Below are 15,925 nucleotides of genomic sequence, written 5' to 3' on the forward strand. Positions count from 1 at the left end.
TTATGACAGGGTCAGAAATGACACTGCCGAACTAGGGACGATGCTCACCAAATCTGGGGTACTATGCCAATTAATCTGCTGAAACCAGCCACAGTATCACCACAGAAACTAGACAATCACTAAACCTAGAGAGAGGGTACCTACCCAGTATGACTACCTGATACATAAACTAAACGACAGGGATTATGAGACATAAAACCCACTAACCAAAACCTCAAATTTCTGCTTACTTCATTCACACAAAACCCACACAACCACCTCTCTCACAGCAAACCGCACCGATTTCACCACACCGCAACAACAAACAACCAACACATAGATCGCAACAACAGCATGCAAGGACCCGCTTCAATCCTATGTACACACCCAAGCTCAGCACACAGTGAAAACCAAACAAAAGCTGCCAACAGTACACTACCTCTCACTTTCCTACAGCCTCTCCACCCACTAATCCACCGCACCCCACCTTTTGTTTACAGATCCGCCTGAGCGCCAGGAGACCAACTCCGTTGGTGACGGTGCGCTATATAAATACCTTTAACATTAACATTAACATGATTTGCACATCCCTCTGCACATCTTTCAAAGAAAGCAGGCGATGACCGTGATTTCAGGGCATTTAAAAGTGCATCACTTTTGTGAATTCGGGATGCACTTTTACATATCCTGACATGCCTCCTTATTGGTTAAAATTCGGAAAGGGGGAAACATGGCATAGGCCCTTTGAGAATGGAGCTGACATTTTTTTGTAGGAGAAGCTCTAGTGCATCTTCTCATTTTCGCCCAAAAATGTTTTGTGAATGTGCTCTATAGTGTGTCTGTATTGTTTTCGTAGAAGCATAACAACGAAACAGAGGCCTCACAATAATATTGTTTTTCCAAATTTCTATGGCATCAACACGTAACTGTGTGAACGCTGAAAACATTTCTGAATCATAAACATTTATCACAATAATGTATTCTGTAGTTTTAAAACAAATGCATTGTAAATGCCATCTTCGGGTTTTCTCTGCCTCTATAAAGTATGGTTTGGGTTTCTGATATAAACAAGCATGGGGCATAACCTGCCCTTTGCTCACCTATATGTTGACATGATCAAACAACCAGGAGGAAGCACTTAGCTGTGCAGAGGGTTAGACGAGATCCAATTAAGCCTTACATCATATTTAAAAAAAGGCTACCCAAATATTGGAACGAACCACATAAATTACACTGATGAAAGAACATTGCAAAGAGGATGGAAAATGTACTAACAATGTTTGCACAGACCAGTAAGTGCAAAAGGTGGTTCTTGCACCAGTGCAGATGCTGTTTCCTCGTCAGTCACTTGGTTCAATGGCATTTTTGCACTGGCAAGAAAGGTCAAATGTTAGCTAAAACATTCCTGTCATGTGTGTGCATCAGTATATTATGGTCAGGGGTCTTGCCTTTGTCGGGGTTAGGGATGTCAGGGTCCCACTCTGCAGGTCTCTGTATCATTGGGCTCGCTTGCAGGTAGAGTCCATGGAGTATGTAGGCACCAAAGGCCACATAGGGCTGTTCAGCAGGTTTGGGGTGCCTTTCAGGCTTTCTGGTCCATCAAAAATATGTCTGTGATGGAAGTTGTACCAGATGAGATTTTGGAATACCCTAACAACCTAGAGCAAGTATGGATGCACATTGGTGACAATGATGGCAACGAGGCTCTGGTTCTCTGCCAAACTTCAGTAATTTCAGTGCTTCTGGATCCTCTTCTCATCATTCCTTGACAAAGGCTGGACAGGCAACAAGGGCATAATGGTATATTCTTCATCCTAGTCTTATTCTCAGAAGGTGGAAGCACTAATTTCTCTGGATCCTCGGTATTTATTGAAATGTATGCCCAGGGTAAGGACCCCAATCCCAGATCACGTTCAGACATTCTGGTGGCCACTCAATCAGTGATGGCTAACACATTTAGCTTTTCTGAACTTTTTTGTTAGGAAAACTCTTAGGATAGGAATCCCTTCCAGACATTCCAGCCACTCTGGACTGATCTGATCACGGCCCGTGTTGCAAATAGAAATCACAGGCAGGAAAGTCTGGTCTCTGTATTGCCACATCCGCTGCCCATAGGAATAATATGTGACTGTTGGTCCGCAGCATTGTATTTTAAGGAATGCCTGATTGGATGATCCACCAGATAGCCGTTCTGGGCCCCATGGAATTGATTAACTGCACCACAGTCCAGTAGGTTGTTCATCTAGTGAAAAATGTTACATAGTTTAAACACTGCCTTCTGGATTTTGGATCAATGAGAGTATGTCATGGGCTCTGAATTATTGGCACGGTAAATAGGGACTTTGCACGTCAAACCGCATGCAAAATCCCGTTTGTCGATTCATGGTATGAACTGAGCAGCACTTTTTTGTAATTTGCAGGGATTTCGTGCAGGCTCGGCATGCCTCTGCGAGCGGACGAGTGCCTTGCACGAGATACCATGCAGAGCGTGGGCGTGGCTTTCACACAGGGCAGGGAAGGGGACGGAACTCGTAAAATGTGGAAGAACAAGGGAAAATGCAGGCGTTATGAGGGACGGCCTGCAGGCAGTCCATCACACGCCCATTATTGCGCGGAATGATACATATACATGGATCTGACCGCACATCCTCTCGGCAGGGAAATGGGCACGTAAAACCCTCATTCTATCTGCCACCCGAAGGCAGGCATACAGAAACTTGCGCATAGGTTTCACCACACAGAGATAATATTGGTGTCAGATTTAGGGGTACATGTGCGCAGCTGGGGTTCTGATCGAACTTAGTGGTATGCACGCTGGTGTCCAGAATTTTACCTGAGTCATGATAAATCGTACGCATGTTGTCAGGTTGCCGGTAACAGTTACGGGGGACCCCGCTCAGTGTCCTGGAGATGCAGGCCTGCTTGCGGGGGACCCCATGCATTGTTTTAAGGTGCATGTATTCGCGCCAGGGGTGCACACAGAGGTCGCTGTTTCTGGCTTTTTTTACTTTGCATGGGGGCGTGTCAGGGGCGTTCCGACTGCGACTTGCGTACACCGTTACTTTGCATGAACAATTCATGAATGCGCAGATTACGCAGTAAAACATCTGTGTACAGGCTCGCGGAGGGTCGTTCCCGGCACGCGGCCACTGCTGGAGCTCTGTGCACTATTCCATGAATCGGGCCCTATGACCTTTAAAGTTGCATTGGTGTTTCACACCTTTCATATTTATTTGATTTTAATCTTCAGCTTTTAGTAGTCAACATTTCTGGGAATCTTTCAATCATCTTTTTAGTGACACCATTTGCACTTTCTAAGGCAGAGATAAGAGTGCCAATCACATACGGAGGGAGTATTTTTCATAATAAATGTCCCACCTGATAGAGACATGAACAATGAAATCCAGTGTCACCTGCAGCTTGGCATCCTTCACACCTCTTCCAGAAGCCCCATTGTTCTGCGCACAGGAAGGAACATCATGCTGTTAATGTGTTATGTGTATCCATGGTCTCTTTACAAAGCACGGCTTAAGATTTGGGTTGGCACTGTGCCAGTGCGTGTGTTATTTGCCTTGCTTTTAAGTGAAGTCACATATGAAGGGCGTTTAAATACATACATTTTAATGAGTGCTTTGTGGTATAGAAATGGCACCAATAACGGTGTGTCACACAAACCTCCATGCGACATGTTAAGCGAAGTCAAGCCCATTTTCAATTGAAAATCTTTATTGTCGGGCAAAGTACCTGCCAAAGTCCCAAACAGAGTTTAAACTACTGCTAGGTAAACAATCTCTGTTCCCTGGTCACGTAGATACCACTACTTCATCTTTGGAGTCATGAGTTCTACATTCCTTCTGTGCCTGGGAACTGAAAGGTACATATGTTGATATGTGTGTTTGCGCAGCCCCTATTCATTATTGAAGAGTCGGCCAGATCAAATAATCGGGTCTCAAGGGAAGAATCGTAGACAAGCTTTAAAGAAAAAAAGCCTTGCAGTGTTTCCACTAGGTGCTTCGCTGACAGGAGTGATGGAAATGGAAAAAAAACAACAAAAAATATTTTGAAAAAAATTGAATGTCCGACATTTGGCTTGGAAAACAGGCATGTTACTTAGCGATATAGCCAGCTTTTAGGACACGTTGATTGGCTACTGCATCTGCCCGTGGAGCCAATGTGCAGCAGTTGGCAATTAGCCTGCAGTGTTGAATAAGAAACATTAGAGTTGTAAAGGTGATTCAAATTCTCACAGTTCGTTTGAAGCCCGTTTTTTGCTCACGGCTTTGGTTCATAAGATATTATTTTAGCCAATGGTGTGTCTTTTTTAGTTTTTCAGGTAGTCCTTTCATGAAGAAGTTCAAGAAAGGTCTTGCTTCTTACACATTCTGTGTGTTTCGCCTTTAGCCGCGCCTTTGCCTTTCCAGTGCATTTTATTTCGGCTAAGGGAAGAAGGGACAATGAGGCGATGGCTAGATTTCGGTCGGAGGAGGAAGGCCTTTGCTGTGCTTTCGTCTAGTTAGGAGTTATTATGCTTGCTGTGCTAGTAAAAAAAACGCCTAACATAACATAGCATTTCATTTCAGGTGGCAAACATAGCAAGAGCGGTGATTACATAAAAAGACATTTTGTCATGGCTTTTATCACGTTATCTGTACCAAACATTGGCAAAGTGAATAAGTCTGCCTTTTTATATGTGTTAGGATTTGTTTATTTCAAGACAGAAGTTGTTTGGATGAGTTTGAATGTATGGAAGGATGATGGGTGAGTTGATGAGCATGATTGTTAGATCAAAGCCATTGTGTGAATAGATGTTGCAAAGTGGATATGTGCATGTATTTGTAGGAACAGACACATATAGATCGGTTTTTGTGACTGTGTGGAGGCGTGCATGGGTGAAATAGTGTAGTTACATAGTTATCAATTGGTATTTAAGTGTCATAAGACGTGTGTGATTAGATAGATGCGTGAATGTGGGTGGGTAGGTGATATGATATGATATGACATGTCTTTTATAACGCGCCTGTACACAAGTGTTTCTAGGCGTGACAAGGCAACAGAGGGAGGACAAGACAAGCGATCTTACTAGGCCTTGTGTCATTCAGATCGTGCAAGTGTGACAATGCAAAGTGCAGGAGGAAGAGGGAAGCGCCAAGGACAGGGAAGCAGGAAGTGCAATCAGGGCAGCATTGCTCTGAGTAAGTGGAGCCAGGGCAGCGCAGCTCTGGGCAAGTGCAAGGGGCTAGGGGACTGTACGATTACAGTTACAGTCCCTAAATGCGCAGTAGACCCGGAGGCAGTGCAGGGGAGACGGATCATGGAGGAGGTGGTACCCAGTGAGACTCTGAGGGTAACCAAGCAGCCATTTGGCACAGCAGGCAGGTAAGCAGGGAAGGGCGAGAGAGAGAGAGAGAGAAAGTAGAGGAGAAAAGGAAGGTCTTGAACTGCTTACAGAAATTTTGGTGGACCGGACTCACGTTTGAGAGGGGCCGGGAGGACATTCCAGAGGGTGGCACCTGCAGAGGAGAGAGAACTACCCCCACTCTCTGCCTGGAGAAGCGACTGACCCTCAGGGAGTTTGAGATAGCTGATCAAAGGGCTTGAGAAGGAAGATATTTTGGAAGAGAGAGTTGGATTTAGTGCGGTCCCTCGCCCCAGAAAGCTGTGGGGATGATACCGAGGGTCTTCAACTTGATCCTTGCAGCCACCAGGAGCCAGTGGAGAGATTTCAGGGCTGCAGAGATACGGTCCCTGGGCTTGGGGCCAAGAAAAAGTTTTGCAGTCTTGTTCTGGATTAGTTGCAGAGGGCGGAGAGTAGAGGAAGGCAGATTGATAAAGAGGCTGTTGCAGTAGTCCAGCCTAGAGAGAAACAGGGCTCTGGAGACAGTGAGCTTCTGGAGGAAATTGAGAAGAGGAAGAATACCTTTGAGAAGGTGCAGCTGTTAGTGGGCCTTCTTGGCAGGGTCCGTGATGTGAGGAGAGAAGGAGAGAGTGGTGTCAAAGAAGACAATAAGGTTTTTTGTCTCACAGGAAGGCGAAGGAAGAGGGCCCAAGGAGGGTGGCCGGATTGAGAAGGATCTCTGTCTTATTGGCATTAAGACAGAAATCGTTGGAGGTGCACCAATCCCGAATCATGCATAGTCAGTCAGGAATGAGCGAGAGAGTAGAGGAGGATGAGGGGAGCCCGAAAGAGAGCTGAGTGTTATCTGCAGTACACTCGAAGTTACAGGAGAAGGTAGGGATCAGGTAGGCCAAAGGGGCCAAGTAGAGAGTGAAGAGCCAGGGTGAGTGGATAGAGCCCTGGGGAACACCACATGTGGAGAGAGAGGTGGTGGAAAGGACCCAAGTTGTACCTTGGAAGGTTGGTCCCGGAGGAAGGAGGTCAACCACCCCACAGCCTGATCCATGATGCCCATGTTCTCACTGAGTCGACTGATCAGGATGGTGTGATTGACCATGTCAAAAGCAGAGGAAAGGTCAAGCAGAATGAGGACAGAAGGAAGGCTGGAGTTAAGATTAGTGAGCAGATCTTCATGGGTGTTCAGGAGAGCAGTTTCCGTGCCTCTGGCTGCTCTGAAGCCAGACTGATGGTCATGGAGACAACAAACAGATTCATTATGGAGAGTAAACTGAGAGAGGGACAGCTTTTTCAGGCGTTTGCCCAGGAAAGGAGTGATAGAGATCAGGTGATAGTTTGCCAGACAGGTAGGATCGGCAGAAGGGTTTTTAAGGAGGGGCTGCACAAGTGAGTGCTTTAGGAGAGAGGGGAAAGATCCAGTTGCGATAGAGTGATTGCAGAAATCGGCTAAGGCTGGAGCGATGGTGTCAATGTGGTCCTTGATGGTTCTGGAGGAGCAGGGGAGCATCTGTTTGGATGACACTTTCATCGATCGGACTTGTCTAGAAACATCGTCAGGTGTTCTCAGAGAGAAAGCGGAGAAAGTAGGAGGACAGGGAGAGGTTGCCAGAGAGGGGTCGAGAGAGGTAGAGGGAGAGGAGGAGGATGCTATAGAGGACAAGATTTCCTGAGTTTTAGTGGTGAAGTGAGGTGCCAGAGTCATACAGAGGGCCTGGGAGGGCACAGGAGAGGTGGAGACTGCAGAATGATAGGCCAGCTCCTTGCAGATTTGAAAGTGTTTGGCTGTGTTGTTAGAGGCCGCAGAGACACGGGATTGGATGTGGACTCTCTTATTGGACAGGAGCGAGAGTTTGTGTTGCCTTTGGAGAAGGCGACAGGCAGTTTGTCGGAGGATGCCCCCAAACCCCTCCACTTCCTCTCAGCCACCCTGCACTTACATTTCAGGGCAGCAAGGTCAGAGTCATAACAAGATTTGCACTTGGAGGTAGGTTTCAGACGGATTCTCATAACAGGGGCAAAGACATCCAGAGGGTTGGAGATAGAACGTTATAGGTTAGAGAGGGCTGCGTCAGAGTGTGAGTCAGCCGCATGCCTAGGAGTAGCAGAGAAAGTAGAGGCAAAGACATCCACTGACACATGCTTCATGGGCCAGAATGACCGAGAAGGTAGGTTGCAGTGCTGGGATGGGTTTAGATTGAGGCACAGAGAGTTTCAGGTGAGATGAGAGCAGAAAGTGGTCAGTCCAAGAGAGAGGAGTGGCGAGAGGCTTAGAGAGGGGGATGTCAGAAGAGATGAGAACATCCAAGTTGTATCCGGCAGAGTATGTCGGACCAGAGGGTAGAATGGAAAGAGTATCACAGATGTTGCGGAAGAGCCCAGAGGAGGGATTAGAAGCATCCAGATAGATGTTGAGGTCTCAGAGGAGAAGTGGAGAGGTAGAGGAAAGGAGAGAAGAAGAGAGGTCAGCCCACTCACAGAGGAAGAGGCCAACCTTGCCAGGTGGCCTGTAGATGGCGACCAAGGTTCAGAGAGAGGCCATGAGAGATAGAGAGCCTGCAGACCAAGCATTCAAAGGAAGAGTAGGCCTTTGTAGGAATGACATAAGCAGGGACCCACTCTGCAAAATCAGAGCTACTCCACCTTTGGGTCGGTTGGTTCTGGTTTCAGAGAGGATCTTGTAGCCATCTGGGAAGAGAGTGTCGAAACTTGTGACAGAGCTCAGAGTGAAACATGCCTCGGTGAGAGCAAAGACCTCCAGGTCAAGTTCTTTGAGGAGATGGCAGATTCCAGATGAGTGTATGACAGCAGAGTGGGAGTTGAGAGTAGCAACGTAGAGCTGGTTGCTACATTTGAAGGATTTCCGGGGTGGGGTACAGGCTTGAGGTACGCCCAGCGGAAGTGGTAGAGGGGCCGAGAGTGGACAGATGTGGTAGCAGGAGGAGGCATAGTAGCCAGCGAGGAGGAGGAAGGTGGCAGAGAGGCGACTGAAGAAGGAGGTGGCAGAGGATTATGAGAGATGCTAGTAGGAGTAGCAGGAAAAGGAAGGAAGTTGATAAGATGCAAAAGACATCTATCCAAAAGGAGGAGATTGGACTGAGGGCCCTGGACCAAGACGATGACAAACAGATAGACATTAATGATGGTCTTGGAGGAGTGGAAGCAGGCCAAGACAACCTCCCGAGTGCCACCATAATTGGGAGAGGAAGAGATAGGAGAGAGATCGGAGAACATATTGGGGGTCCATAGGTCTGGTGAGGGAACGACAAAGAGGATGTTGGTGAAAGTCTGTCTGGAGGAAGTACTGAAGTAGTTATCAGCGATAGGGGAGCCAGGTTTGGAGACCAGGATGTCCGTCTTGAGCTTCTTCCTTTCAGACTTAGAGAGAGATAGGATAGGAGATAGAGTAGTATTTAGAGAAAATGGGAGAAACAGAAAGAACCATAGAAGGTGCAAGAGAAAATTAGGAGGAGGAGAGAGTGAAGAGAAAAGGAGAGATGCACAGCCCAGTGCCGCACAACACTGGATGCACAGGGGGCCGGGGGTCACACAGTAGGTGTAAAGACCGGAGGGGGGATCTGCACTTTCGCTCTCTAAATGTTAGAGGGGAGGCACAGAGACCCCTGCCAAGATTCTTTAGTATTGGTAGACGTAGACGAGCAATCAAGGCTTAGCTTCTCAGGAGGTGATGCGAGCTGGTTCTTCAGTACAGTTTAGTCCCCGAGCACCCAGTTAGGAATGTCCACACACTGTATCAGTTAAAACACAGTATTTATATAATTAATATTTAAGGTCATATACACAATCACGATAACTCACTTTGTACTCTGAAAATCAACAATGCTAAATATGTACAGTTCTAAAGTGGTACCACTAACGTTATTAGATCTTATTCAAGTGCATATGGTCAGAATGACACACAGATCAAAATAAAGAGGAAACCAGCAGTAGAGAGAGGAAGAAAAGCAAGATCTTTGAGCAATTGGCAGAATACTGGTAACTACCATTAAACACAGCTCTGTGTGGAGATCCCCCCACCTGGGCAACCTGTAGAAGAAATATACAAGCCCAGTCCATATATTGTTCACCCTTAGACTTCCCAATAGTTATGCAACCCCAAAATACCTTGGTGTTGTAGTGTTCCGCGCCGGGGAAATCGGCAACCCTTTTTGAGTGTCCTCCCTTTCAGGCAGGAGTCACGGGTCGTCGAACGTCCGACGGAGAACAGGTTGAGCTACGACGATGAAGTGGCCCCGTCGTTCCTCGTTGACAGGGAAGCGTAAATATCCAGCAAGGAAGAGGCGTGCAGAGCACCTCGGTGTAGATAGTTCTGGACCACAAAGAGTTGAAGAACTGTGGCCCAGCAAGGGCGTTGAGTCGTCGGCGTCTCTGTGGTCTTTGGGTGGCGGGAAACCCACCGGTGGATGCTCCTCCGCATGTCGACGGTCAGGCCTTCTCCAGCAGGATACAGCGGTGACGATGCGGACGAGAGCGTCCTTGGATCAATGAAGTTCTTAGGCAACGGGAGCACGGCGGCTCCAGTCGGCGACGGTGGTCGTCGACAGTGGCGGACAACAGCCCGGGCGCTTCTCCTTGGAGTTCCGCAGCAGTCCCCGTATCGGGTTGGCAGCCTGTCGAAGGTCTGTCTACCAGGGAGCTTAGGAAAAGATCAGCTGTGCACGATGGTCCCTCGTAGCTCGGGAAGAGGGCGCCTTATCAGGTCCTCTCTGGGTCAGTTCTTGAAGCGCAGCAACTTTCCGATTGCGAAGGGGAACATCAGCAATTCTTCTCGTCCAGCAGGGCTCAAGGTTGAGCTTCACTCCAGTTACTCGTCGTAGTGGACTTCAGCTTCTGAACACGATTCCTAGCAGTGAGAGGTCCCCAGATATATACTGCAGCCAATCAGGCACACGAGGTATTCAGGCCATTCACTTCTCTCCAGACACTCACAAGTTATGCGTATTGGGACAAGTACCGAGCCATTCAACACTACAAGCTGCATTCATTCCAGTTTCGGGCAGGGCTGTCTCAACCATTGTGTCAACCACCAGATACTAGACAGCCACAATATAGAATGTATATTCGTCACACACTCCATTCACCCAGGTCCCACCCACAGGCGTACCCACAACATACGGTCGTTGAGAAAGCTCCAGCCAGTCTGGTCGGCACTTCCCCACACTACCATATACGGAACTTCCACCCAACAGCCAGTCAGGGGGAAGGGACAGAGGCAGGGCTTCCCGGGACTTCGGGAAGATCAGGGTAACAGGTGATGGAAGGCAAGAGGCCATGGGGGCCATTATGTCACCATCAGGAATCTACCGATTCCAATGACAGGACCTGGGCATCCCAAAATGGAGGACGCTCAGGGCACCAGTCATTTCAGCACGGAGCTGGCAACATACACTAGGGGCACAGGGTTGTACCCCTACCCATGGGTGCCATAAGGGTATCCCACCAAACGAAAGGAGAGAGAGCTGCACCGCCAGGAGTCCCACATGAACTCCTTCGCGGAAAACATGACAGAACACATGATAAAAAGCAGTAAAGGACAAGGATACGGAGGCCCTGTCCCTCCGATGCATTTCCGGCATCACAGTCGCCCCCCCAGACTGAGGTGGAGGGTGCCTTATCTCCCACGGGATAGACACCCTCATCCAGACGGTCAACATACCTTCTGGAAAGGCCATCTGCTTTATCATGACTCTTCCCTGGTCTGTGCTCATTGGTAAAGTCTAGTCCTTGCAGACTAATGGACCACCTGAACAGTTTCGGGTGTTCACCCTTCATCTGCATAAGCCACTTCAGGGGCTTATGATCGGTTTGGACCTTGAAGGTAGACCCGGTAAGGTAGGGTCTAAAATGCCTAAGGCTCCAAACAATACTAAAACATTCCTTTTCAACAGTAGCCCACCTAAGTTCCCTACCCTTAAATTGTCTACTGATGAATATGATCGGATGTTCTCTTCCTTTGTCATCTAACTGGGACAAGACAGCTCCAATTCCGGTGTCGCAGGCGTCAGTTTGAACGACAAAGGGCTTGTTGTAATCAGGCGCTCACAGCAAGGGTGCCCGACACAGACTTCCTTTCAAGCCATCAAAGGCCCTCTGACAGTCTTCCGTCCAATTAACCTTCCTCGTTTGTTTGGGCGAAGTCAACGCTGTCAGGGGTGCAGCTATGGTTCCATAGTCTGCCATGAAATTGCGATAATACCCGGTGAGGCCCAGAAAGGCTCTCACCTGGGTTTGAGTAGTGGGAGTCTCCTAGTCATGTACATCCAGTACTTTACTGGGGAGAGGTTGGATTTGACCCCCTCCTATCTCATGACCAAGATAGGTGACTTTCCCCTGAGCTATCTGGCACTTGGTGGCCTTGATAGTGAGGTTAGCCCTTTTTAACGCCTGTAACACTTTATCCAGATGAGTCAAATGCTCTTCCCAGGTGGAACTGTAGATGGCAATGTCGTCTAAGTAAGCAACGCAAAAGGCGTCCAGCCCACTGAGCGCATTGTTGACTAATCTCTGGAAAGTGGCAGGGGCGTTCTTCAGCTCAAAAGGCATGACTCTAAACTGGTAGAGTCCCTCTGGTGTTGAGAACGCCGTCTTTTCCTTGGCATGGTGCCAATAGCATGAGGTAAGGTCGAAGGTGCTCACAAATTTGGCAGCACCTATGGTGTCCACAAGCTCATCAGCCCGGGGCAAAGGGTGCACGTCAGTTGTGGTGACGGTATTGACTCCTCGGTAGTCCACACAGAACCTCCAATCCTTGGTACCTGCCTGGGAACTTGCCTTCGGGACAAGGACCACGGGACTGGACCAGGGACTGGTTGAGGGTTCAATAACACCCAGATCCAACATCTTGGCGACCTCAGCCTAGATATGGTTCTTGACAGTATCTGACATACAGTAGCACCTGCTTTTGACAGGCACACTTTCACCAGTGTCAATCTCATGCCTACACCATGGTGTAAGGCCTGGTGTCAGTGAGAACAGAGAGGCGTACTGCTGGAGCAAAGCCCGGCAAGCCTTCTGCTGCTCTGTCGTCAGATCGGGAGAGAGATGCACTCCCTCCACTGAGCCATCCTGTGGGTTACTATGCAGCAAATCAGGAAGGGGCTCACTCTCATCCTCTTCTTGCCCTGAAGCTAGCAAGAGGCATGAGACTTCGGCCCGCCTGTGGAAAGGCTTGAGCCTCGCCCATCTTGGAGATTATCCTGAAGAGTCCAGTGCATTTATTCGCCAAAGCCTGAGGCTTGGTAGGCTCCATCACGAGGACCTCCTGTCCCAGGGTCCAATCCACTTGCGATGCTTTAAGGTCATGCCAGTACTTATTCAATTCCTGGCTGGCCCTAAGATTCGCTGTTGCCTGACCCATCATCTGTGTCATCCTCCATCTGAGGCCTAACACATGGTCCCCCACTTGCTTGGCGGGACCAGGAAGGGTGGCCTCCCAACCTTCTCGGATCAAGGCGAGGGGCCCCCTCACGGGATGTCCAAAGAGTAACTCAAAGGGGCTGAAACCAACAACCTCTTGAGGTACCTCTCTGTAAGCAAACAGCAAGCATGGCAGGAGAAGATCCCACTTCTTCCTGAGGGGCTCTTCCAAAGCGCCTAACATGCCCTTGAGAGTTTTGTTAAATCTCTCAATCAAACCGTTGGTCTGGGTGGTAAGAGGTGGAGAATTTGTAAGTTACCCCGCATTCTTTCCACATGGTTTTCATGTAACTCGACATGAAGTTGGATCCTCTATCAGAGACGACTTCCTTAGGGAATCCAACACGGGTGAAAATGCCCAGGAGAGCCCTGGCAACCACCTTGACCTACCAAAACTAGGATGAACCCATGTCCACCCGACGTGGGAGGGTCAAGGGGACAGACGATGTCGATGCCAACCCTCTCAAACGGTGTGCCCACCACTGGCAACGGTTGCAGTGGGGCGATGACTCTGCCTCCAGTCTTGCCAGCCAGAAAACTGATAGGTTGGGCAGGTCCTGCAGTGGGACTCCACTTCCACTCCCATCCGTGGCCAGTAGAAATGGGCAGAGAGCTTCTGCTTAGTCTTCATGGTACCAAGATGACCAGCCAAGGGCACCTCATGCCCCAACTGCAACAGGAAGGGCTGGTAAACCTGGCGTAGCACCAACCTCTTGAGGGAACCAGGTTCTGGCTTAGTGGGCTCACCAACAAGGAGCTCACCCTCCCAATAAATCCGAAATGTCCTAGGCACTTCTCCCTGTGCCTGGGATGGGGCCTGTGTCCTCAGACCCTCGAGAGAGTGGCACTTTCTCTGTCCCTTACAGAAGTCTGCCCCGGACAGTCCCCCTTCAGCCAACAAGCATTGAAGGTCGGGATGATCCTCTGGGTTAAGAGCCTCTCCCACAGGAGAGTCTTCTGGCTCGTCTCCCACAGGAGTTGAGAAGGGATTTACCACTGTACCCAGCACGTTCGGAGCATGGATCCCAATCGGTGCTGTCGGAACAGCGGAACAGCGGAACAGCGGGAGGAGTAGGGGCTCTCTCCACCTGGGCGGCCTTCTTACTCCTCCGTTTCTTTCGTGCCTTGGGTTTCCCCATTGGCAACGGTACCGCGCTCACAGCCGGACCTTGTGTGACCTGCGATCGGGTGACTGCCACAGCAGCCATGGGTAGACCATCCGTGATCATCCCCAATTCAACCAAATCGTTTCCCAACAAAATATTCGCAGGCACGTTGTCCCGAACCAGGACCGGAAGCTTTGCTGTCTTGTCTCCAATCGTAATATTGACTAAGGCTACAGGCGATAATTTGAGCGGCCCACCAGCTAACCTGGTGGTTCTCAGAGGAGCACCTACATAGTCCTCTGGCTTGAGCAGGGTCCTGTCCACCACTGTCATGCTTGCCCCAGTGTCTCTCAAACCAGTAGAAGGCTGGCCATTCAAGAGGACACTTCTCAAAAACCTAAGAGTGTTTTGCGGAATAGTCGCCAGTACTTCTGCATACTGGTCACAGGCCCCAAGGGACACTAAGGAAATCTCTACGGGAGCACCGAAAGTGATCCCAGTAGAGGAGGGGAGGACGGTGTCCTCCACCTCAGGTACGGAGTAGGGATAGGTCAGGCTGACAGCCTGGACTCCAAGTGCCTTACCCTTACACTTGGGGTCACCTCTTCGGTGATCCAGAGTCCCACAATCCCAGCATGTTCCGGGGTGTGCGGGGTATGGTACTGGAACCACTGGGACCCTGCTTTGCAGCAGGCGGACCACTACTCTTACTCCCACCCACAACAGACTTATCCCCACTAGGTTTTTGGGTCTTCGGAGTGGAAGGTTTTGGTTTACCTGACTGTGATTGCTTTTGGGACGCCTCAGCTTTTTGAGAGGCCCCCTTTTCTTTGTCCTTGTCCTTCCCACTGGAGTCCTTAGGGGACACCCGGTGGGAGACCCACTTGTCAGCCAACCTAGCCAGCTTAAAGGGGTCCAAAATGTTCTGGTCAGCAACATACTGACGTAGCTCTGGTGAACAGGCTTCCAAAAATGCTCAAAAAACAAGAGGTGAGACAGTTCAACAAACGTTTTCACTTTGTAACCATCAATCCACCCCATCATGTTAATGTACGCAGCACTCACCCAGTCAACCCAAGACACATTCTCTTGTTTCTTAAAATCTCTCAACCGTTTAAGATATTGGGTAGGCGTTTTGCCAAACTTGGCGATTAAGGCAGACTTCATGCACTCATACTGACCCCTTTCTTCCACACTCAGTTTCAGAATACAGTCATATCCAGTTTGAGGCACTCGGCTTAACAAACACTTAGCCCAATCTCTCTTATCTACATCTTGAATTGCACAAGCCATTTCAAATGCTTCAATCCATTGGAGGATATCAGAACCCTCCGCATACACGCCAACCAAATCTTTCATAAACTTGGTTGCTGGGGACCTGACACTCTCAACTGGTTTCGCTGAAGTCTCCACTCAAGCTTTCTCTAGCTGGATTCGCTGACATTCAGTGTCCTTGTCTTTGAGTTCAAGATCCCTATTTTTGTGTTCCACTTGCTGTGCCAACTCCTCTTTCTTAAGTTCAGCATCTAGTTCCAACTTGCGATATTCAATGGCTAACTTTTTTTTTTTTTATTAAAATGCATATGGTTTATAGCTTTAAACCTTACATTTATCAAAAAAACTCGTTTCATTAGTTCATACAAAAGAGTTTAACAATGAATCTGCATTTATCAGAGACAAGGCGATTGTCCATGACCAGGTATTAATTGTGTCTGGATTGTTTGCCAGAAGCGGATAACCGCAGTTGTCATAGAAATGTTGTTACCAGATAAGATGTGTGCCCATCGTTCTTTAGGGTCCATAGATTTGTTGGATTTCATGTAGAGCGTAGCGACTGCAAGGCGTTTGTCTGCTAAGGCTGGGCATTGCATTAATAAATGATGGTGGCTTTCAATACTGTCATCTTCCTTGCAATACCTGCATGTTTGATGTCGGAGGGTTTTCTGTGCTCGTATCCCAAGGATTTGCTGTGTTGGAAGTACATTAAGATGCAGCCTCATGAAGATGTCTCTAATAAGACGGTCAGGAAATAGCTTCAGATAGCGAGGGATCA

Source organism: Ambystoma mexicanum, chromosome 5q (assembly GCF_040938575.1).
Source record: "Ambystoma mexicanum isolate Mex_15411 chromosome 5q, UKY_AmexF1_1, whole genome shotgun sequence".
Taxonomy (NCBI): Eukaryota; Metazoa; Chordata; class Amphibia; order Caudata; family Ambystomatidae; genus Ambystoma; species Ambystoma mexicanum.